Below are 25971 nucleotides of genomic sequence, written 5' to 3'. Positions count from 1 at the left end.
GCTGTGTAAAAAAGTTAGATGACCTGAACTTTTCACCAACAATTCATGGCTCTTGCATCACGACAATGCACCAGCTCATATGGCACTGTCTGTGAGGGAGTTTTTAGCCAGTAGAAATAACTATTGGAACACCCCCCTACTCACCTGATCTTGCCCCCAATGACTTCTTTCTTTACACAAAGATAAAGGAAATATTTAAAGGAAGACATTTTGATGACATTCAGGACATCAACGGTAATATAATGACAGCTCTGATGGCCATTCCAGAAAGAGTTCTAAAGTTGCTTTGAAGGGTGGACTAGGTGCTGGCATCAATGCATAGCTTCCCAAGGGGAGTACTTTGAAGGTGACCATAGTGATATTCAACGATGAGGTATGTAGCACTTTTTCTAGGATGAGTTTGTGAACTTAATTGTCTGACCTCATACTAATAAAATCATTCAATACTGACCCTGTATTATCTGGATGGTTGGAAATAATTTTAAAAGGGTTTTTCTTGAACTCTGTATTAACTGTTTAGGTTCTCTGGTTTGTGTCTGCAATATAGGTTAAGTGTTTTGACCCAGCTTCAGGCCTAATTTTTTTTTTAAGAGAAAGACTATCTGAATCATGACATTCTAGGCTATTCTAAGCTTTTCCTTCTTCTTCTTCTTTTTTTCTTTGAATGTTGCGGAAAGCTTCAGTTAAATCCTGGCATATGAACGGAAGTCTTTGGTTTGAAAAAAAATGTTTCCAACTCGTTAGGATGTCATCCTAGAAAAAGTAGTACATGATAAGTAAGGCAGGTGGGCTGTCTTGGTGCTGACACTCATTAACTGTGTGAGTCTGAAGTAAGTCACTTCATGTCTCTGTCTTAGTTTTTCCATCTATAAAAGGGAGATGACATCTTTCTTATGCCTATTTTGCAGGGTTATCATGAGTGTAGGTTGAAGCTTCTTTCTGAGGGTGGAGTGCTTCCTGGGTAAAGGCAACATGGACATCAGCAATGAAGAGAAGGAAAGTTCATGAATGGATGTAGAATCCATGGGGACTCAAATAGCACCGAGACGATGAAGAATCAGGATACACTGAAGGTGTAGGTTCAAATTACACAGAACTTGCTGGAGAAAAACACTGCAGGGTCGGCAGCAACAGGAGCTAGGACTGCAGACACAGGGGAACTTTCCTTGGCTTTTGCAAAGGTGAGTGTCAGTGTCAGCTATCAGCTATAAGTGGGAGCTTTCAGGGATGGAATGATAGGAGGATACAGAAGTTGGAGACGGATAATAAGTAGAAAGAGGTGGAAAGTAAGCACAAGGGAAGAAAACTGATATTTCCATTCTGTCTTCTGTAAGAGCTACAAAATGGGCGGTGGGGGTGGGAAGAAAAGGAAGAGAGGAAAAAAGACTTACACGGCAGAGAAGCATGGAGAGCTTTTCAGGACAAGATGTGACTCAAGAATCCGATGAACGTTTCATTATGAGGGGCAGTGTAGGAAGAGAATATGTAGTAGAGAACTGATTATAGCTCAATTTGAATGAGCGCATGAAGCATATTTGCTGTAATTCCAAATTCTGGAGTCAGGAACAAATGCATTTTCAAGCACCAGAGAAGCTAGATCTAATTTTTTACATCAATTAAGAGAGACAGAACTAGAATCTATAGACCTTAGTTGAAGAAGACTTCATCAGCTGTCACTTAGACTAGTATAGTAGTCTATTTTTTTTCTCCCTACTGCGAGTCACTTACAATTTATACTAGGCATTGCTGTCACAATGATCTTAAAAAAGAAAAATAAAACCAAACCCCCTGCCCCCAAATCTGATCATTGCTTAAAAGTAGTAGTTACCTGTAGAATAAAGTCCAAATTCTATTTTTTTTTTAATTAAAGTTCATTGGGGTGACAATGGTTAGTGAAATTACATAGCTTTCAGGTGTACAATTCTGTAATACATCATCATAACCCATTGTGTGTTCACCACCCAGACTCCGTTTCTCTTCCATCACCATATAGTTGACCCCCTTGACCCCTCATCTACCATCTCCCTCCCCCCTTACCCTCTGGTACCCACTAAACTATTGTCTGTGACTATGAGTTTTTGTTTATTTGTTTGTCTTTTTCCTTTGTTGTTTCTGTTTTATATCTCACATATCAGTGAAATCATATGGTCTTGACTTTTCCTGTCTGAAAGTCGAATCCTTTAATGTGATGTTGTTCATTTTAGTCACGTTCCCAGTCCACCTCTCTACTTTGATCTCCCAATCCCATCGATGCAGAGAGTTCACTCCGTTACCAATTTTGTTGCCCCACCAGAGGTACTGGAAACTTTGAGAAAAAATCTGTCCTGTATGTCACTTGCAGACCTACTGTCACCCACCCCCTGGATTCTGGGTCTCCTGCTGCCTGTGAAGACCACTTTCAGTGATCTCCAAATTAGTTTTACTTGGATTGTAGCTGCTATTAAGTCTGAAGCTGTGAAAAAGTCTGAAATGTTAAGAAGTTAACCTGCCATAATTTTTCTATCTCTATCTCCATTTGTCTGTGTCCATACTCATTTCCATATCTATATCTATGTATCAATATCATTTATATTCTCTATATCTATAAATATGAGACCTTAGGACTGGGGAGCAGAAGTTTCTCATAGACCATCTTGTATCAATTCCCCAGCCCTAATTCTCCTTGAGGTGACACAGTGAATATCACAGTGAGGGGGGATTCAAGTGCAGGGTTTGCATTATAGGGCAGGGATCCCCAGATTATGAAACTTGGAATTTATATAGGAGTTGGCTGGCACATCTGCCCATCCTTCTGTCTGGAGGTTTGGAAGGAAGTGGGAAAGGATGGAAAGGGGAGAAAGAGAATGTAAACAAATGTTCTCTGGGGAGAGGAAGGAAAGATTCTACTTCACCACTCTGTGATCTAAACAAATATTTCCAAGGAGAGAAATCTCTATACCTTTCCAGATGCCTCTATCTTCAGGGTTGTTCTTTAGTTATCCTTAACACAGGTACCAGAGCTCTTTTCTCAGAAAGTCCTGACTGCAGAAACATGAATATATTTATGGAACATTGTCTCTGAACAGCTTCTCTTCCTTGTACTATTCCATCCCATTACTTCCTTTCATCTTCTCTTATTCCCTGGGTGAACGATGAGACAAGGCTATACAAGTTAGCACAATTGTAGTGGAGGTATAGGGATAATAGGAAAAAAGCACAACACACAGACTAATTTATAATTGGTGTTAAATGTGGTCACTTTCAGAATTCACAAACCCTAAAAGCGACGATTTCTCTGGGCATACCTTTCAGATGATCTGCCTACATCGCAAGAACCAAGCGCCTGAGCCCATTTTATCTCCTCCAGATAAATAAACTGCCCTGCAACAGTTTACTGTGCTCGGAGGGCCTGGCACTAGCACATAGTCAGACAGTGCAGTGGGGCACAGCAGAGATCTGGGTCTCAATTTCAGCTAGATACATAATGAAGCGCATTGCAGGACAGTGAGGGAGGGATATGTGATTTCATAAATGGTTCTGGGACAATTTTTCATGTTGAAGAAATTCAAATATATCCTACTCTGCATCATCAGCAAAATTTAAAGTAGGTTAACTAGTTAAGTGTGAAAAGTAAAATGCATTCTTACTTTTTTTGTAATTATTTATTAGCACGTCTGTCCCAATACCAGATTGTGCTTTCTGTCACATAGTATGCGTTCATTATATAATGTTTGAAAATATATTTTGAGATTCAGGGGAGATGTCTTTGTGTCTCTAGTGCTCTTTGCAAAAAAAAAAAAAAAGTAATATTGTTTAATACTTCTGTACTGCCTTCATTTTTAAATTTGTGATATTTCAAGTACAATTCCATAAGAATTTAAGATAAAAAAGCATCAGAGATATGAAAAAACTTGGAAAAGAAGATAAGTACAGAACAATTCAGGCAGATAGTAGCATTATAAAAATGTTATTTTTTTCTAAAATCACTTTAAAAAATTCGAGCAGTTTTGGAATGTTTGATAACATATTAACATAAGTCATTCTACATTACTTCCCAGCTCTCTTAACTAAATTATTACTAAATGTTACAACTTAAGATTTGGCGCTTATAATAGATACTCATTGAATGGATTGAATTAATGAATTTAAAAGAATTTTTGACACCAGAAAATTTAATTCCGATTCATCAGGCCATCTCTTGGTTCTGAGGTAGAAAATGAAGGTGATGGCAGCAAGACTAATGAACATTTGATTGTATTACAAAACAACACCCTACGACGATGTTAGAATGTGTAGTGCACACTTGTCATTGTTTTGTGTATTCAAACTCTTTCCCACGTTTGGGAATCCCCCGCCCTGGAGATGGATGGAGAAGAGGCGGCAAAGACCTCCTCCCTCTAACGCAGCTGTAAGAGCTCCCCACTGGCTTGCTCAGTCTGCCTTGCAGTTAGGGTACAGGCAGATCACCCAGCCTCTGCCACTCAGCAACCCTTATGTCAGATGATGTCTCAGGAGTCAGCGATGTGACAGGGAAGGGGTGGGCAGCTCTTCCTTTAGCCACAGCAGAGGTAGATAGTGGCCTGTGTAAGGTTGGGCCCCTGAAGATTAGAAGTACCTGTGGCTGAGGAAGGGTGTGCATGAAAATGGAGTGCTTGGTGAGTTGGTGCTGGTGGGACATACGGTCTCCTGAGGGGAGCCTCCTCACAACCCATCCAGTTAGGGTCTTTTCCTGGGGTCTTCAAAAGATAGTCACACCCAAACATTGTCCCAAATCAGTATATTTTCCAAAGCCTGTGTCATTTCCGTTTGAATAAAACCCTGTGTTAAGCATTATATTTCCAGTTCCTTTTCATAGTTTGTTGTCTGCTCTCAGTAAATATCATATTTCTTCAGTTTTTAGAGTCTCCGCTCCCAAATTTCCTCTGAGAAAGTGCTTGAACTTGTGCGTGCACGCGCGCGCGCACACACACACACACACAAAAATAAAACAAAACAACAAACTAGCAATAATGTAAGGGCATACAGCAATTTCTTTCCTTACAGAAAATAAGAAACATTGATCTCAGCAAGCCAACTAAATCTTCAGACATACCTCTACTAGAAAACATCTGTACTTAGAATGGATGCGGTATGTTGAACAGAGGTGAGTTTCTTTTTATTTCCCCCCCCCGAAAATGAAGGAACAATTTGCCTCAAAGGTTAATTCAATTCTCCATCTGTCAGGAGACAAAAGTATGTGCAGTTTTAAAATGGCATTCCCCCCCCTCCATTTTCTAAGATATATATGTCTCTTTTGGCCAGGCTGGCAGCCCAATACCAAACCAGTGATTTTTAAATGATCTCATTAGGTGAGCCTCATTGGGGAGCAGATCCACGCCTTTCACTGTGGAAATTGAAAAAAGCCAATTACTCCCTCACTTCACCTCTGGCAGCCACAGCACGCACACATGATTTCTGCTCCACCATTAAGATACCCCTGCCTGGGAACTTGACCCTGGAGAAGGAACCATGGAGCTGTGAGGTTTTAACTATCGTTGCAGGAATAGGTGGTCGGGGGCTGACACCCCTGCTCTAGGTTTCCTGAGTCTCCTTGGTTCCTGTTTTCCATTTCCAACCTGCATCTCTACTTTGTGAATGCCTCTATTATTGTATTAATCCCATCTACACAGAAAAGGGCCCGAGGTCCTTTCTACTGTTTACAAGTAAGAATACAGATGGGAGAAAATGATAACCTTTGCGAGTAATGGGATTAAAAATTCCAGCATTGGTAATATTGGACTGTAAGGGGGCCAACAAATGGCACTTCTGTATTCCTTGCCCAAGTTTCTGACCAATATAATTTTACTTATTTATCTTGTTTGTCTTTTCCAACCTTAATGTTAGCTCTACAGCTCCATGAATACAGGATTTTTTGTACTGGTTTGTTCATGGCTCTATCTTTAGCATGTTAGACAGTACCTGGTTTATAACAGACTTTCAATAATTTGTTGCATGGATGAATGAATAAATGACTGAATGTGAAAGGCATAGGAAAATAAAAACAACTTTATTACAGATATAAGATTCTATCAGAGAATTGAGCAAATGTATATACTCTATTGTTCATTTTAAAATGTTTAATTTTATAGTACGTGAATCTCACCTCAATAAAAACAAAAATCCTATCCTTGGCAGAATACACAGAAACACATTAATCTCTTGGGAGCAGTCAGCCACCAAAGAAGTCAGAACAAGCAACAGTGTGCTCTGGTTAGAAAGACAGCACCACCAAGCCATTCGTTTACAGGTATTTACTGAGCACCTACTATGTGTCAGGCTCTATTCTCTGTACTTGGGATATATCCATGAAAAAAGGAAGCAAAGTCCCTCCTTTTATGGAATGTGTGTTCCAACGGGGAGATATAATCAGAGACAATTTATATAGCATAGTCAAAGGTGATAAGTGCTATTAAAACAAACCTATAGTAAGGTAGCAGGGATCAGGAGTACGAGGGATTTTTAAAAATTTAAATAGTATGATCAGGTTAAGTCTCATAGAGCAGATGGTATTTGAGCAAAGATTTGACAGAAGAGGTTATGGAGTTAGCTATATGGATATCTGGGGAAAGAGTGTTCCAAACAGAAAAAATATGCTTGGCATCTTCTAAGAACAGCAAGGAACCTGGAGTGGAGCAAGCAAGGAATTAAACAGTAGAAAGGGTGGTCAGAAAGGTAACAGTGAGATCAAATCCTGTAGTGTCCTACAGACCACTATAGGATTTGGACTTTTACTACCTATTGAATGAGAAGTTGTAGTGTTTTGAGTATAGGAATAGATAATCTGACTATGTTCTATAAATATTACTCTGTCTGCTGAATTGCGAACAGAGTAAAGAGAGGCGAAGATGAAAACAGGGGGACGACTTTGCTGTCTCTTGTAGTTATCCTGGTGAGAGATGAGAGTGCGTGGGACCAGGATGGTAGCTGTACAGGTGGGGAAAGTTGTCAGATTCTGGCTACATGTTGACAATGGTGCTGACAGGATTTGCTTGCTGGGTGGCTATTCTTTGTGAGGGAAAGAGAAAAGTCAAGGATGACTCTGAACTGTTGACCTGAAAACTGAAAAGATGGTGTGACTGTGAACTAATATGGGGCGACTATGGATGGGGTTGGTTTGGGAAGGACGGTCAAAGGTAGAATTTTGGACATGTTAGGTGGAAGGTGTCCTTTAAAGATTCAAAGGGAGATGTTGTATAGGTTGTTGGGTATATGAGGAGGGAGCTTGGGAGAGAAGTCTGAGCTTAAGTGTATAAAATTGAGAGTTCTTGGAATAGAAATCGTATTTAATGTCATGAGACTGGGTGAGTTCATCAAAGGGGCTGAATATAGACAGACAAGTGAACACGACTGAGACATAAAGAGGCAGCAGCACAGGAGATGAGAAGGAGCAATCAGTGAGATACGAGGTAAATCAGGGGAGTATGGTGTTCCAGAAGTTCCAAAGGAAATCATGGATATGCAGTGTCATGAAAAACATAGTGATCCAACGCATCAAACGTTGCTGTATATTTGGTTAGGCGTGGACCAAGAATTGGCCATGGGATTTGTCAATGTAATTATCATTGGGGATTTTTGTGAGAGCAGTTTCAGTGCAGTGGTGGGAGAAAATTCTACTTAGTTGGTTTAGGAGAGAATAGTGGGAGAGGGATTGGAGACAAGGAGTGTAAATTATATTTTGGAAGGATTTTGTTACAAAACAGGGTCAGTAGGGAGCAACTGGCAAAGAAAGTGGGCTCAAGGGGGCATTTGGGTGGCATATCACAACACCTACGACATCAGTTTTTACGAAATATTTTTTCTTAGGTAGGAGAATGCTTTTTGATGCCATTCTCTTCTCCTAAAGAATAGTATTTGTTAACATTAGGGAGCCAGGCAGATTATATTGAAGGAGATCTTGTTATGGTTGTCTAAGAATAGTGTACAGAGGAAGAAAACAAAATTTAAAAATCATCAAATTACTACTGTATTATGGCCAATTCTCCTAATAGTTTCTGGACATTCAGTAATTTGTATTTATTCTCTTATAGAATTTACTATAACATCTGACCCAGTGACCTGAAAAGATTTAATTCAGCTACTGAATACGCCTCATTCTCACTGGACAATGACTTACGCTTGATAATTGCTATGCTAATATTAGACTGGTTTCCTTGGGACTCTCAGCTTTATCAGTTAAAACAGAGGTGATGTATGGTCCCTCAGGTACACCTATGATTATTATTATTATTCCATAACTGTGAAAATAAGAAAGTCATATTCTGGAACCTTTTCAATATATTTACCTGTTGGTGATGAGAAGAAGGTTAAAGACAAGCTGTTAGAACTAAAAATAAATTAAAACAACTGTTTAATTCCAAGTCTGCCACATCTCATACTGGTTTTCTTCCCTCAACCAAATAGGAGAAAATCCAGTGGAGGATGGTGGTCCCATATCACTTGACTTCTGTACAGCGTTAACCCTGTGACCCGTCTCTGTCCTTCTGGAGACTTTCCTCCCTTGGCTTTCAAAGCATTAGTTCCTTCCTGATTATTCCATCATGTTACTCCATTTTGGAAACTGCTCCATGCTCTACGAGGATTTCTTTTTCTTTCCCTACTACTTATGTGTATGTAGGTGTCTCCCAGTTTTAGTGTCACCTCTCTTCTTGATTCACATCACACTGGTCCAAGGTGGTGCAATCTAGTGTATGGCTTCAAATCTACAGGCCTTCTGGTGATGTTTAAGTACTTTTCTTCAGAGGTCCAGATCAGTAAATCCAATGGCTACAGGACATCTTGTAGCATGTTCCACAGAGATCTCAACTCAATTGTTTCGGAACCCAAGGTGCCTGCATCGATAAGAAAACTGGAAGCTATTTTCAGTATTTGCAAAAAGCCAGTAGAAATGACTCATTTACTAGGGCAAAGCTGCCCATGCTAATTAAAATGTCAACATGCTTTGCCTTAGCCTGGAGTTATAATTAGCACACTGTGGAAATATTATAATCCCAGGCTGATTAGAAGCTTTGATGGGCAGTTATGTCTTTGATGAAGAAAACTCAGCAGTTGAATTAATTTACTTAATAAATAAAGTTTGGTAGATGAAAATCTTTTAAAACATGGGTCTCAGAGGAAATACAAGGGAAGACGTCCTTGGTGGTAGAAAAACTGTGAAAAGTGGTACTTAAAAACGTGTTTTGTACCTTGAAAACCAGAAAAAGAATGGCATTTGTTGATATGACAGTAATTTGCACATATCAGCCAGCCTTTTGGATTTGGTCCTTCTTCTGCATTTGGCTCACTCCTGAGCCGTGACACAAAGCTACACAAGTGAATTTCCCATTCGTCACCTAAATGTTAAATGCCCCAATCCTAACCCACACAATAACCTTGTTTCTATTACACTGAGTGACAACTCAAGGGGGACCTGCTCTGTTAACATTTTGCAGTTGATTTACTTGACAGCATGGCCGAGCTGCAAAAAATGCAAAAGGAAGAGACTTATCTGCTTGGTTTAACACGTATAGTGCCACCGCTGTTAAGATAGACGAAAGCTAAGCATCTCTTGGTCGGTGACCCTACCTTCTGCACCTGGGCCACTAGTAATGGTCACACCAACATTGCCATACATGTGAACACTCACTCGTGCGCAGAACAGCACACTTTCTGGCTCCAATCCCTCACTGCACTCAAAACAGAGATTCCAGTAGTACATTTAGAAATGTAGAGAAGAAAGATTTGAGGACCATGAGTGTTTTGGGGGTAACATTGAAAAATCTGCTTCCACTACTACATATGTGACCGGGGCAATTAATCCCTCTCAGGCCTTGCTTTCTTCTTCTACATAGTAGGGATTCTAATACCTATTTGGTTAGGTTGTTTGAAATCAATGTAGGTAAAGTCTTACATACACAGTTGGACCTTCCTATGGATTGAACGGATGTGCCCTTGAAATTTTGTATGTTGAAATACTAACCCCCAAAGTAATTCTTCTAGGAGGCGGGGCCTTTGGGAGGTGATTAGGTTATGAGGGTGGATCCCTCACAAATGGAATAAGTGCCCTTAAAAAGCAGCCAGAGAAAGCTCCCTTGATCCCTTCTGCTATGTGAAGTTATAGTTAGAAAACAGCAGTCGATAAGAAAGCAGGTTCTAAACAGACACTGGATGTGCTGGCTCTTTGATCGTGAACTCCCAGTCTCCAGAACCATGAAAAATAAATTGCTATTGTTTGTATGCCACCCAGTCTATAGTATTTTCTTAGAGTAGCTTGAATCGGACTAAGACAGACCTTTTTTTTTTTTAACATTCTGTTGTGTGAGTCTGCTTTCATCATGCTCAGCTGCCATATAAATGCCCGTTACTCCTTTCCTGGCCCCCTTCTATCACTAGAACTTTTTCTCATACACAATTATCTGTCCATTTCTCTGAGGACAATGCCTGCTTCTTAGACCGCTATTTTAACTGCTGTGATAAAGTATAACTTCAAACTGATACTTATCTGTTTCCCTGTTCTCTGGTTTAAGCAGAACCTGTCTGTTTCATTATCCTCCCGGTGAGTTCCATTTGCCTCTGTGTAAATGCAGGGTGCAACTTTTATTTGTGACAATGGGAGTTCTTTCTGTGAAATCAATTCAAAGGAACCCCAGCTGGGGAAGAAAACAGTATCAGGCAAAAAAAATAAAAGCAGAGACATTTGCTCTTAAGGGTGTTCTAGGCCTTTCAATGCTTCTTTGGGAGTTCCTCCACAAAAATAAAGAGCTCACCAACCACACATCTTTTTATATATTTGAGTTCTAATTACTTTACACATCTTTTGACTAAGAATCTTTATTCCGGTGAAATCTTAGTTCAAACTAATATTGCCATCAACCCTTGAAAGGTTATTACATTTAGTTTGGATCCTTATCTGTCTCAAGAAATAGGAAAATCAAATGCTGAATATATCAGCCATGTGAAATGTGTTATTGACTAGGCCATTTAGAAATTCTCAAAGCCAGGCCTGGTGGTTAAGTACTTGGTCTTGGGAGTCAGATGTATGCGTTTCAAGCCCATTAGCTAAGTGCTTCCAAATAACTAACTTTCTGTGGCTCTGTTTTCTTTTATCACAATAGTGATAGGACCAAATGTGGTAGGAAGGAGAGGTCTCAGTACAGTGTTTGGCACAGCGTAAGCACTGGTCTCCAGCAGGCATGCTAAACACTAGACTCTAGCCTCCCTCCCCTCACCCCCGACCCCAGCCCCCTTCCTACTGAATCCACCTTCAGTGGCTCCCATTGGTCTTGGAATTCCATCCAAACTCCTTAGTGTGGCCTGCAAGTCCCTGTGTGATCTGGCCCTGGCCCACCCTTCTACTCTTATCTTTTTCTACTGTGCTTCAATGGACGACTTTCTGTTGCTCCAACAGCCACATTCTTTCCTGTCTTAGGGATTTGCCTTTTTCTGTGCTTGGAAAGCCATTATCTCTGCTCTCAACATGATGGGCTCTTTCTTACCTTCAGATATAAGTTAACTATCTCCTACGGGAAGCCTTCCCTGACTTCTCTGCTAAAGAAGGTTCCCCTGTTCTCCCTCCACCCCATCACCCATGTTACTTCCTCTCATGTCTCCCTGTTTGTTTCTGGCAAAGCATACATTCCAATCTGTTATCCATATTAATTGTTTATTATTTTGTTTACTTCCTTATTGTTTGTCTTGTTTCTGAGGAGGTGATTCATAAAGCCAGGGGTCTTCTCTGCCTCGTTCATTGCTCCATCTTCGGCACCAAGAAGTTTCTGAAACATAAAAGGGGCCCAACAAATAATCTTAAATTAATATTCTAGAGTATTCTATATTAAATAAATTATATTATTAAATTACTAAATGTTGCATTACAATTTCTTACATTAAAATGTCATCCTGTGTAATAATGTTATACGATTATCTAAATAACAACTGAAAAGTATTAAAATGCCTTTAAGATGTTGTAACAGTAAACAGTTAGACTTATTTCCAGGGCTGTTAAGGATGAAAGCCAAGAATACAAAAACTTGTCTGGGTAACTATTTGAGTTAAATTTAAGTAATTGCAATTCCCAAAGCATACAATGTCAGACAATTAAGTTCGCGAACTCATCCTAGAAAAACTGCTACGTACCTCGTTGCTGAATATCACTATGGTCACCTTTGAAGTACTCCCCTTGGGAAGCTATGGACCAATGCCAGCACCTAGTCCACCCTCCAAAGCAATTTTGGAACTCTTTTTCTGGAATGGCCATGAGAGCTGTTGTAGTGTTACCCTTGATGTCCTGAATGTCATCACAATGCCTTCCTTTCAATATTTCCTTATCTTCGGGTAAAGAAAGAAGTCATCAGGGGTCAGATCACGTGAGTAGGGAGGGTGTTCCAATACAGTTATTTGTTTACTGGCTAAAAACTCCCTCACAGACAGTGCCGTGTGAGCTAGGGCATTGTCGTGATCCAAGAGCCATGAATTGTTGGTGAAAAGTTCAGGTCGTCTAACTTTTTCATGCAGCCTTTTCAGCACTTCCAAATAGTAAGCTTGATTAACTGTTTGTCCAGTTGGTACAAATTCATAATGAATAATCCCTTGATATCAAAAAAAGGTCAGCAACGTTGTTGCAACAAGTTCGCGAACTTAATTGTCAAACCGTATACGAGTAAATCTAGTAAGATGAGATTCAAAATATTTCTAATAATATCTAGAACCAAGAAATGCCACAATATTTCTAATAACATCCAGAACTAGGTGATGCCAATAATTCAGTATGCACAGATTAGCTAAATATTTGATAGGCTGTTTTCAAGCTTATTTTTAGCAAGTGTATTTAAATACAGAGGCAAGTGAATTTCTATGTTGTATTTAAGTTTTAATGATGATACCTAAATATTAGGTTATTTTTAAAGATATGATATAGAGGCAGGAGAAGGACAGAGGGCCTTAGATTCAAAAGAGCAGTGATTTACTTCTGGTATTATCACTCACATGCTGCATGAACAAAGGTAAGTCACTTTATCTCTTGCACCCTGAGTTTTCTCATGTATAAAACAAAGTATCATAGAATAATTACAAGAATTAAGTCAGACAATGGATAGGAATGTTCTTGGCACATAGTAGTTTTCCTCCAATGAGATGACAGAGGAAAAATGGTGTGTTTGCCTCTTTAATATATACTCCTTATTAATAAGTTTCTTCTTTTATTGTAATATTTTGCATTTTGTCCTTTTCCATTTGACCACAGACTATCTCTTGACCAACAAAACAAAAACAAAGCAAAGCTCAAATCTGACTAAAAACAAAAATAATTCAGTAGTTTTTATTACGTCAGTAACTGTTACCTGTGGAAACTCTATAAAGTCTGTTTAACTTAAGAACTGATGTAATTCTACCTGAAACTGATAAATAAAAAGAACTGATATAATTCTTCAACAAACAAACAAACAAACCTATTAATAAATGTTAACGCTATAGAGATTTTCTTTTCTATAACAAAAGAGAATGGAGTAAACTCTGTACATAAGTAGGAACATTCTAGAATTCTCCACCAGGCTTTCATTCACCTCGAGATTTCAGTATTGTTTTAAAAGCCAGATGGTTGGAATGCCCTGGAATTCGCCTACAGACTTTTTTTTCCCCCTTCAGCCTAACTCAGTGATTCTTGATTTTACTGTGCATAAAATTACTGTGCAGAATTCTGCATGTGAATCATGTATATTGTGCTTTAGGCAAATTTAAGGGTGCTTTCAAAGGTAGTTTTGATTATATACAAGTATGGTTTTATCTCCTGAGATGTGAGGATTAATTTGCCCAACACTGATTCCTTACAAGTTTGCCTCTCAGTAAGAGAATTTGTTTTCCTTGATGCAACTTAGTTTTGGGTAGCACTTAAGATGATCAATCCTAGTCAACTGCAAGTTTGGACACCAGCCTCCATTCCCAGAGCATCATGGAAGGGAGGGACTGGAATTAGCCTCAACAATGAATGCTTAAGATAGAGAGATAGGATGGGAGCCAAGGTTCCGTCAACAAATATTGCTATTGTACCTTGGCCCCTGATCAACCAGGGGAGAGACCATGCTTCCCTAATCACGCAACGTAAGAGCTCTAGAGCACAAGGGTTGGGGTCCCTCTCTTAAAACATGTAATACAGCCCTGCTAGATTGCTATGTACAACCCAGTCAGGTGTGGTATATGTGATGATGGCCTATTTGCACTGGTTTGAGTGATACCTATTGACTTAGGATCCTCCACTCTTTATAAGACACAAGTCTATCGTATTAACTTCTCATCATCTGTCCACCCCATCCCACTAAAATCATAATAGATGGAATGGTAAGTATGAATGAATTTTATGCATTTATAAATTTTATGTGTTTTTGTATTTTGAAGATGAAAATTTCTCCGATCGCTTTCTTTATCTTTTCCAACAGAGTTCGAAAGTTAAGGAAGATTTAAGACTAAAACCTTACACCTCAGTTTGTTGATCTCTAGCAAGCACTCTTCTGCCTATATTGCTTTATTATTGAAATCCAGAACTTCTTATGTCTGTCATGTGATTAGAGTCTATTGGATCAAAGCAACAGAAAAAACAATAATTTTAATTTGAACATCACTTTCCAAGTACCTGTGCCAAGCACTTCAAAATATTATCTTATTTAATTCTCATAAGTACCTTCTGAAGAAGCTATTACTCTTTGTGTTTTATAAGTGAGTAAGTTGATGCCGAGAGAGAGGCTAAGGGAGTTGTTTGTGGATACATTGCAAAAAGATGATCAATCTTTGAATCAAACCCAAATATGTCTGACTCCACATCCCAAGCTCTAAAATTTATTTTCTACCACCTTTCCACTCTTGGAGTGAGAGGGATACCCACACCTGCCACGTCACCCCAGTCTCTATTTGTATCTTTCTTCAATATTTCATGAGGTATTGCAAACTTCATATAAAGAAGCTTACGTTTTATTCTTTTAAATATTTGAAGCACTGACTATGTAGTTACTGACCAAATGTTTTTTTCTTAGAAATGTTGTTTCTTATTAGTTCAGTCATAAAAAAAACTCATTATGAGTAATACATTTGTTTATAAGTTCATTTACCGAAAATACATTCCTAGTACATTAATTTAACACACCTATGCCTTTCTAACATGACTGGGTATCCAGTTTGTAGGTGCACAGTACTTTTGAAACATCAAACAAAGACGGCAGAGTACACTAATAGAGGCTGGAAGTGATAGATGACCCCCCCTTTTTGTTTTATCTTACTTAAAATACAATTTTATTTTAGTTTTAGACTGTCCTGACAGATGAGGGAGGTGACAGAAAAATAACAAAAGCTGATATGAAAACTTAAAAAGATGTGGGTAAATAGTTCTAATAACCTCAGGAAAACTTACTGTGTAAGTTTGGTCCGTTATGATGGCTGATGTATATGTTGATGATTTTGAGCCATTCCATTCCATATAAATGCTCTCTTAAGAATGGTAAGAGCACTTTAAATATGTTTTAAAATGCTTTAATTACAAGTTAGATTGAATAGTAAATATTTTTAGGAACATGAAGGTAAACCCTAAGTTACAAACCCATCATTCAGAAAGGTACATTTTCCAGGGAAACTCCACTTTTGTGGTAGAGTGTATCAAACCTCATGAACAACTGAGTCTACCATCTAATTCACTTCTTACGTATTTTGGGGTTGTTTGGTGGATCTAATGTCAGCCTCCTCCCCTCTTCTCCTTAGTTTGACTGTAGCTGCTTGTCCCCCCTTTATTCACAGGGGATACGTTCTGAGTCCCCCAGTGGATGTGTGAAACCACGAGTAGTACTGAATCCTATATATAGTATGTTTTTACCTATACATACATACATACATACATACATACATACCTTTTCACTTAAAGGAAGCAGCTTATGGCTTCTCTTTGGCATATCCAAATTGCCAACATCACTACTCTTTCCCTTTGGGGCCATTATTAAGTAAAATGGGGGTTATTTGAACACAAGCAGGAAGACAGTTGATCTGGTCACTGAGATGACTAAGTGACTAACAGTTGGGGAGCATCTATGGTGTGGAGATGCTGGACAAAGGGATGAATCATGTTTGGGTGGGGAAGACCAGGACAGCTTCAGATTTCCTCTCACTACTCAGAATGGCATACTATTTAAAACTTATGAATTGTTTATTTCTGGAATTTTCCATTTGATATTTTCAGACCATGGTTTGAAATGGTCTGAAACCCTGGAAAGTGAAACCACAGATAAGGAGGGACCACTGTATATTCTTCTCTTTCTTCTCCAGGGTGGGAGTGTCTGAGATTTGCAGTCAGTTCAGGTGAGAATGAGTCCCAAACAGGATTTTTACCTTCTTCCTTTATCAGAATGTGGTAGCCACATTTTTTTTTTTTTCTGCCACGCATGTTTTCCTTTTCCCACTGCTTGTGGTCACTGAACTCTTCTGTAGGACATTCTGCACGTGGTTTGGTCGAGTCTGATCACACTTTCTCACCACAGAGGTGGGCACGTGACCCAGGCCTGATCAGAGCACCCTGTTCAAGTAATGGGTTCAAGTATCAAAATATGATCTAAGCCAAAACACCAGAGTCTTCTTCAGGACTTTTTTTCTAGGATTGTCAGGAAAAAGGGACTCTTTCTCCCTGCTGGAATCGCTAGCTATAAGAATGATGTCAGCCTGGAACTTTCATGGTCATCTTTCATACACACGAAGAGAGCCTATCTGAGACTAAAGCCAACAGAGAGGGAAGCAGAGCGGAGAAATGAAGATGAAGTGTCAGAAATACGATGATAAACTTTAAACCTCTGGACTCAGCCAGACCTGAAGGCAGCACTGTAGACTTTCCAATTGTTTGAGCCAACTAAATTTTATTTTCCTTAAATTAGTCTGAGTTGCATTTCTGGCAATATCACCCCCCACCCCCATTCTTATTCATATACTCCCTAAGCCTTGTTTTTTTAATTCGTAAAATGGTGATGATATTCACTACAATACCGAGTAAGATTTAAATTAAAATGATGTATGTCGACTACACAGCACATATTACATCTTCAATACATGAACTCTGAATTCAACAGCAGACAAGCTCTCAGATTTCCTCCACAACGGGACCTCTTACTGCGGTTCCTCTCTCTCTGGCTCCCAGCTGATAGCTCTTGTTCTCGCCTTCTGTCTTCACTTGGTTGTGGGGCTGCCTGTTCCCCAGCTGCGTTGGTCAGGGAGTCTTGTCCTGCCCTTGGCTGGCAGATGGTCTTAAGAAGGAAAGGTCTCTGTCCTGCCGTGCACTGGAATTGTGAAAGCTCCCACCTAGAGAAGACAGTAACTCCCACAAGAGTTCCCAAGAAGACCGCATTTAAGGCACAGATGAGCTGATTTTGGTCCTGGTTCAGGAACATCTGCAGGAACAGCTGTGGATGACAAGAATGTGTTTATCTCTTTTGTAAAAGAAAAGTAGTGAAAAGGCAGGGAGTGCAGCACGACAAAATAGAGATTTGTTCCCATCGCCCAAACTTGGGATGGAAAATAATTGAATAAAAACACAGCTTGTTTTTAAATCAAATAGCTTCAAAGGGAATGAGTTGAGCGGGTAGAAAGGGAACTGGCGTCTTAAGCCATTAGCTTTTGTGCTTCCCACCTGCTGCTAATATTAGTAGTAAGGACCTGTAATGTATATCCGTATCTGATCTTGAAATTTCCTGCACCGGTAAAACCTAAACTTCTTCCTTATTGGAAGATTAACATCCTTGGTGTTTTGTGTGGGAGGTGGTATTATTGATGCCCTGAAAAAAGTCCCTACAATTTTACTATACTTTCACAAGTTGGGTTTTTCTGTTTTTGTTTTTGTTTTTCCTTTCTTTCTTTTGGCATGATTGAAAAGACTGTATTATGATTTTTTTTTTTCACAAGTGAATTCAATAGTTTGGGCTTCAATCTTACAAATTTATGATCATGGCTTTGCAAAAAGTTTTGTTTTTTTTAAAAAGTATCTGCCTCATACTTCCCAAAACTGGAAAAATAAAACTTAAGCACTTATGATACTTGGAATAAAGGAGACTAGTTTAAATTTTATGATTGAAACGGACTATAATAGCCATGTATTTTTTTTCTTGTAGCCAAGTAACTGAGGGTGTTTTTTTCTCTTTCCTCAGATGAAGCTTCAAGAAAGTGAAAAAGAGTTAGAACCTGATAATAAATTAGCTGTGAAGGCATGTTACAAAATTTCTAATCTTCCTTTGTTGGGAGACTTGATACAAAATCAATTCTATAATACTCATCAATGGTAGTAGAAAGGGAAAATTCAAATTTATTTTGAAGCGGGAGAAAAAGCCTTGTAAAACATATGGGTTTAGCTTTATAGGAAACAGTTTCTAGACAAACATAGATGAATGATTCAACAGCAGCAGGGCACCCATTTATGTAAATACTGAGCTGTGGGACTCGAAAAAACAAATTCAAAGAAAAACATTATTAATCAGCTTGAGTTATTTCCCCCCTCTCAACATTCTAAAAGAACAAATAGATCAACATTAAGGAATGCTTTCAACAAGAACAACAAGCAGAGCATGGGTTAGTGTTGACCTTGACAAAACTTTTCAGTTACCAGTATTGTCCCTTGTCTTATGTGCTCCCGTGTATAATGTGCACTCATGTTTTTGGCCCAAACTTTCAGGGAAAAAAATCTTTCATTTTAATTTTTTAATTCAAATTTTTATTTTTTTAACATTTAGGCACTTGTTTTTTGTATCATAAAGGCATTTTAGCATTTATCTTTTAACATATTATGGTATAAGAAATTTTATGTAACAAATAATTACGAAACACAAGAACAGATACAAGGTACAAGAAATTTTATGTACTGGTAACAAATTTACAATATTTACACATCATAGAAGGCCAAGAACTCTTTGTTGTTGCAAGTTCGTTGTAAGTTCAACAAAATCGATTATCATATTCCAGGGTATTATTTTGCATACAGATATCGTTATTGATTTCTATAGTTACACTTTTAACTCATAAGCATAAAGAAAAGAATTAAGAACATTTATTTAGATACAGAATTAATATTACCCATATATAATATGCATCCTTATTTTTCCCTCACAAATTTGGGCAAAAATGTTTGCATTATATGCAGCAAAATATGGTATTTAGAGACTTTCTCTTAGTTATTCTTCATTTTGATGCATCATATATGTGAAAATAGTCAACCATCAAAATACAATAATGTCCTAATTGCTTTTCCTTTACAATATTGCTTGTTGAACTTCTGGTGGACCCAGTATATGTGCTGCACTCCCTTATTAGATGAAAGTGGGTACTAAATACTTGTATATACCTGGCTTAGAGAATACTTTCCATATCAACATTCAAAGTACCTTATTCAAAGTGTCTTTTGTAGAAAGCCACAATACAGAGTCCTAGCTTGTAATCTTACATTAACTAAATAAGCAAACTAAAGTGGAGATTTAAGACGCTCTTCTGAGTATTCTCAGTCTGAAACACTTTCACCTAAAATAGTCAGAAAATGGACAGAGAATAATTTTTGTTCCTTGATTTATCACTGTAATTTGCTTCATTGAATGCTTAGTGTAGCCAAAATCTGTGCAAATGTAGCTATTCTGAGAATCACAGGACAGACTCCTGGTGGCTGTTAGATAAATGTTGAGCCACCCACATCTTACCAAGCAGAGGGCACGGCCATTGGCTCAGTTGCTTTGTGGTCAATCCTTTCATACTCTTCTTTAGGTACTTCAACTAATACACAGAGAAGCTCATTGCAGGTTTGGTATGGGGGCAACTTTTAGATATAAAAACAGAACTATTTACATATTCCTAAAAAGCATCATTGACCACGAGGCTAATGCATTTCGATTATTGGGTGGCAGATACTAATTTGAATTTGTATTTGAATGTCTTTTTATACATGTCTTCGTTAGAGCTAAAGGTTGTTTGTAATTGTCACGCCGAAGATACTCTTAACTTTATTCTTATAAATAAATAGTTGTAAGTACATATAAAAATTTCAATGAACTGTAATAGTGAGGTAAATAATTTCTCAAACATATTTCATTAGAACTTATAAGTATCTAACCCATAATGAAAAATATTTCTCAATAAAAATAGTTACATAAAAATGATTTCTCAATAAGACTATCACTTTTAGGGGCTAGATTAAGGATCTAATAGATAGATAGATCAATCTAATTTCTAGATTAAAGGCTTATATAACTTAATATTACTAAAAACTGATAGTGTGTAGTTTGTGTGTCTGTGTGTGGGTTGGTAGACCCAACTTTAGAAAAAATAAGCATTCTAATTGGCTTAGTCTTATATTACTTTAATAATTACCTTTATATTAAATCTATACCACATTTAATAAACATTTACCTGCCATTAAGAATTCTAGTAATAGGCATTTTCAGCTATTTGATAATTCATTACAAACTGAGGTTTTGTAAACTGAGAGTAATCTTTGACCAATGAGATTAGTTATCTATTTTTTAGTTGTATGACAAAAATAATTAGCAACTTTCCACAAAGAGCTAGTTTTTAAAACGTGTTTCTAGTAGATATGGTTATATGTACAGTTTAAAATATTATGTAAACATTATAACAGTGAAAAAAAATTTAAATCACTTTATTTACCTGAAATCTCTTGTCAACAAATCAAGCTATTTTCTTATTATCTGAACTTTCTGCTAATCCTTTTCTTACAACATTTTAAAAGTGCTTACAACATTTTAAATGGTTTTACTCTTATGACGTACATTTGTAAGGTATATGATCTGCTATATGTCATACTTAGAGTACTCTTATTGTTATCGAGACCATTGGCTGTTATGTTTCAGCTTTGGTTTTTATGAAGTGCTATAGTCTGTGCTTTTGGGATATTACATTCATAACCATGGAAAGTAAATGTGGGTCCTGGAATATTTAAAAATTGAAAAATACTGAAACCATATACCCCTTTTTGTTACATAACCTTAAACACTACATTTTCTGATCATAAGGAGGAAATGTAGTATGACCAACAGAAAGTTGGATGATAGCAAGAATTGTAATTTCTGTTTTTATGAAGTTCTGATAGGAATCGAAGCTATCCCAAACATAAAATTATACCGATGTTACCCTTGTCCTGGCTGCTCTGATGTACACTGAAGGATTTCATCACATCAGTCGTCTGCTTCTTGACTTTCCGTTCCATAGGAAATCAAACAAAGAAGAGAACACTCAACAGAGACATGCTCTCCTCCTAACTTTAGTTATCCATGGAGCCCAAACGATTGTTAGCTCTTTCTTCATCTCTACTAATAACTTTTTTTTGAATGTAGTGAGCACTGTACCATATATTTCGCTTATGTTTTTACGTTAAATTCTCTTAATGAGCCTACAAAGTAAGTCCCATTCTGCAGATGAAGAAACTGAGATTTCCAGAGGTTGAGAACTTGTGCAAATTCACTGCTTTATGAAGCAACGTCATAGACCCAGGATTTGAGCCCCGGCGGTCTGATTCTATAGCAGGTCCATGTGACCACTAAAATGCCCTTGACCTAAGAACTAAAGGTTTGATAATTTCAAAGAAAAATATCTCATTGCTGTCATTGTCCAGGGATTTAAATGTCAATATCAAGACCATTAGTCTGGTGAGTGCATCCTGTCTTAGCGTCTTAGCGTCTTGAGCCTGTCTTAGCGGCATCTCATTTCTCTTGTTATTATGGTTTTGTGGGTTTTAAATACAATACACTGTGGAGCCCCCTTGCATAGAGGGCCATAACATGGTCCTTCAGCATTTGCTCAGGGGGTTGAGTTCCTCTTTCTTGGGGTCCCTGGTTTTTTTTTTGGAGAAAATAGATCCAAATATGGTTCACATTCCTCTACATAGATCATCTAAGGATTTATGAGACAGAAGAGAAGATATACAGATAGATGCTGCTTTCTTCATGTTACTGTCAAGCCACTACTGTGGCATATTTAGCCTTTGCTACAAATGATGGAGTTGGTTCAGTCTAGTGGAGGTCCCAGAGCCTGTGTTTGATGAGATGTCTAGTACCAGGAGTTTGGAGTGGCAGGGAAGGACATGAAGATCGTTCCTCTCAGGGAGAATTCATAACAGTCAAATCATTACATGCAGCTACTCCAGAGTCTAGAGCCATTTTTAGCTCAGTCTCTTGTGGAGTCAGTGAAGAAGAAAACAACAATTCATATCTAACCACTAAGAATGCTGGAATGTGATTATAACTATTCCTATGGAGAAGCATATTACAAAAAAAGCTTACTCTCCATGGATAAAGTTCTCTTTAACTAAGGATTAGAATTGTCATGGCATATTAGTATTGCCTCGGCAAATCATGCTTCAAATTTTGTTATCTATATTGTGTTCCTTCTTTGTGATATTATTCTGGTAAGTTCATCATTTGTGGCCACAAAACAGGTGCCATCCAATTCTGTTAAGGCTATTGAACTCTCTGTAGACAACATGGTCAACTGGAAAAGCTATCAAAATTATGAGTCACCTGTCTTTTTCAAAGTGGAAGCCTTTCAAGAAATAACTAGTGAAAGCATGTTCAGGATGTGTTCACTAGATAGAAATGGAATAAAGTCAGCTAGAAGTAAGAATACACATTTGTTAAAAATATCTTCGTGATATTCTGCATTGATGTATTGTTAATTTCCACTTTGATTAATCACTCTACTTGGTTCTGTTTACATAATTTTAAAATGTGTAATAGTTACTCCAGAACCATCTGCCCCTTTGTGTCTCCAGCACAGAGAATGGCATGCTTTAGCATTTTAAGTTATAATTACTAACTAATGAGAAAATTTTAGAACTAATATAGACTTTATAGTACAAGTTATGGTCCAAATTACACTGTACATTATTATGGAACATATTTTTCAATAACTTTTTAAGAATGTGAACATCTGGTTAAAAGAAAATCAGATAAAGACATTAACCTCTGGTGGAGAGACTCCATTAGGAAAAAAATCTAAGAATTTATTATATGATTGATTAAAGACTTATTCAATATTTACAATAAGTTGTCAATTTGATTTACTGTCTAAAGGGACCATGACAGTAGATTACATGATGGGGGACTAGAAGCCAATAAAAATTAAGATTGTAATAAATATTGTACTTGCTCTTAAATAGCTTATCATTTTAGATTAGTGATTGAAATATCAATTGGTTGAAACAGTGATATGCTGTTTTGTATAAAGAGCTGATATCATAAACTATAAGTGTCACATATGTTTCTTAATCTTGCATTAACTTGTCAAAAATCTCTTCTTCATTATGTTTAATGACTGGTAGCAGGAATGTGTGAAACTACATGAAGGGTAAGATAAATTTTCTCACTAAAGTCTTCAGCTCTAGATGGTTCTTGAACTGGATTAGGTTGAGTATGAAGCAAGCAAATAAGTAAATAAGTTGTTTAATTTATTAGATATTCTGTCTGAAACAAAGTCTCTCTCTCTCTCTTTCTTTCTCTCTTTCTCTCTCTCAATTTCCTCCATCACTATCATTGACTAATCCACATTTTGTTATATGAAAAGAGATCTAGTTATATCTATACGGATTCAACACAGACATGTTCACTGTCAATATTTCATTTCTCTTTATAGTCCTTCTAATTTAGACCTAAAACTTTGGCTTAACTGCAGGAAGTATTCTTTCATCTATAAGAAAGAAATAATTTTCTTCTCCCATCCATGTCCATATTTGAAAATTAAATTAAATCTATTGTATACTGCAGAAAAATAGATTAGATTAGAAATTGATGGTATGGGTTTTAGTTTCAAGTCTCCTTGTAAGAAACCTGTAATTAACAGAATGACTATGGGCAAATAATTTAACCACTTTAGGTCTGGGTTTTCCTGTTTGTTAAATTGAGGAAATTGGATCAGGTAACTGGTGGCCCTTTCCCCTGCACTCACGGTTCCACTCATCTTCTAGTTCTGTGGATAACCCAAGCATTTTTCTGCCTCAGAGCCTTTGCATTTTTTCTTCCTTCACTTTTCCTTCCATCATTTCTAAGACTGACTCCTTCTCATCCTCTCCATTACACTCTGTCACCTCTTTAAGAGGCCTTCCTGGAGCATCCTATCTAATGTAGTTCCTTTCCATATTAGTATTTATAGCCGCATTTATTACTCTTTTTTATTGCAGTCATTACAACTTATCATTATTTTATTATTTTATATTTTTGTAGACAGTCTTTCCGAGGCTGACACTCTTAGATGTGACCTAAGATCCATTACTAGTTTTTCCTTATTAAGAAACTCTTGATATGCTTCAGAGTACCACTGTGTCTAGATAAATGCTCACTTCCCTGAGCTCTCTTGCCACTGGGAATGGTGATGCGATACAGGTCTGGTCAATGAGTCATAAGCTGATGGTTTCTGGGGGAGCTCTTGTTTATCTGATACAAATATCCTCCTGCTTCTAGAACATCTCTACAATTCCTACATAAAATGTAGATTTTATGTTTGGAGATTCAACAGCAATTTTTCAATCATGAGTATGAAAGCCAGGAACTAAGTTTGAGGGGACAGAAAGAGAAAAGAGTGTGGGTGCTTGACAACAGCTCTAGAGCTATCAATCAGCTGTTCCAGGCCTGGATTAACTAACTTGGAATCATTTTTTAAATTAAACCCCATATGCTTAAGCCATTGATTTCTAGTTTTCTGTTATCTGACTATCTAATGCATTCTTCTTCACAGTAACATTTCCCTCTTGAACTATAAGAGAACAGCAAACATGTCTGTGTTGTAGTTTCAACATCTTGTAAAAAGCTGGACATAGAATAAGCTTCTAATTAATATTTATCAACTTAAGTCTAGAACTTGAAGCACAAAAACAACTACAAAAAAGCCAAGAACCTTGGGGAAGAATATTTTCAGTGTGTATGCCTGAAATAATGTTAATGCCTTTAAAATATGTAGATTTGTGTAATGATAGAAAAACCATTATGACTCCAACATAAATGGGTAAGATATACAAAACACCATTCACTTGAGGTAATAAGATTAATAAAGCATCTATTGTCTTTATCATAAGAGTTTTGTGATCAGTTAGAAAGTAGCTAGTTTGTAATTAAGCATTTGAGCAAGTATTTTGGCATTGGTTTAGATAGACATTGTAAGCAGGAAATCTGGATAATCCAGAATTCAGTCTTGGTTTTAAACCGTCCTCTCAAAATCACTTACACTGCATCAGAAAATATTTCCTACAGTGTTGATTTGCTTTGATGTAAACATATGTATGAAGTTGGAAAATATAGGAAGGGATGGAAGAAAGGAAAGTACCTAAGTAGAATGGCTGAATTGGTAATTCTGTGATGTATGAATGAAACAAATAATTATCCAAATGACTCTCTGTGGGATTCAACTTGGAAAGTAATCAGCTCATCTCTCTGTTTCCTTCCTCTGAATAGTCCTTTCCTGTTTTGTGTGAGATCTGGTTGAGCTGAGACTGAGGTTATTATATTTTGTTTTATTATATTGTGTTGCGTTGTGTTGCCCTGTATTGTATTGTATTGTATTGTATTTTGTCATTTGAACTCTTGTTTTGTCTACACAAGTCAAATTAAATGGCTTTGGTAGAACTGATAAATTCTGTCAATAAAACGATTTAATAAAAATAGCTTCCATTTATTCAATGTCTATTAGGTATCCATCTCTTATTGTGGATTACCTCAGGTAATTCTCACAATAGTTTTGGAAGCAAAATATTATTATTTCACACTTCATAGGTAAAGAGTCAGAGCCTCAAAGAGTTAAGCTATGACTTGTGATGAGGGACGCTGGCCGATCTGGTTCCACAGACCACAGTGTTTGCATCACACATGCAGCTTTTTTTTTTTTTAAATTTCTCCTTTCGATACTTAGCTTGCCTTTGCAGATGTGATTTTAGATTTTTATTATAGACAAGAGTGAAGAAGAGTTATTACACATGTATGGCATTTG

The sequence above is a fragment of the Rhinolophus ferrumequinum genome, chromosome 22 (assembly GCF_004115265.2).
Source record: "Rhinolophus ferrumequinum isolate MPI-CBG mRhiFer1 chromosome 22, mRhiFer1_v1.p, whole genome shotgun sequence".
Lineage (NCBI taxonomy): Eukaryota > Metazoa > Chordata > Mammalia > Chiroptera > Rhinolophidae > Rhinolophus > Rhinolophus ferrumequinum.
The sequence above is the reverse complement of the archived record's forward strand: the minus strand, read 5'-3'. Positions refer to the sequence as shown.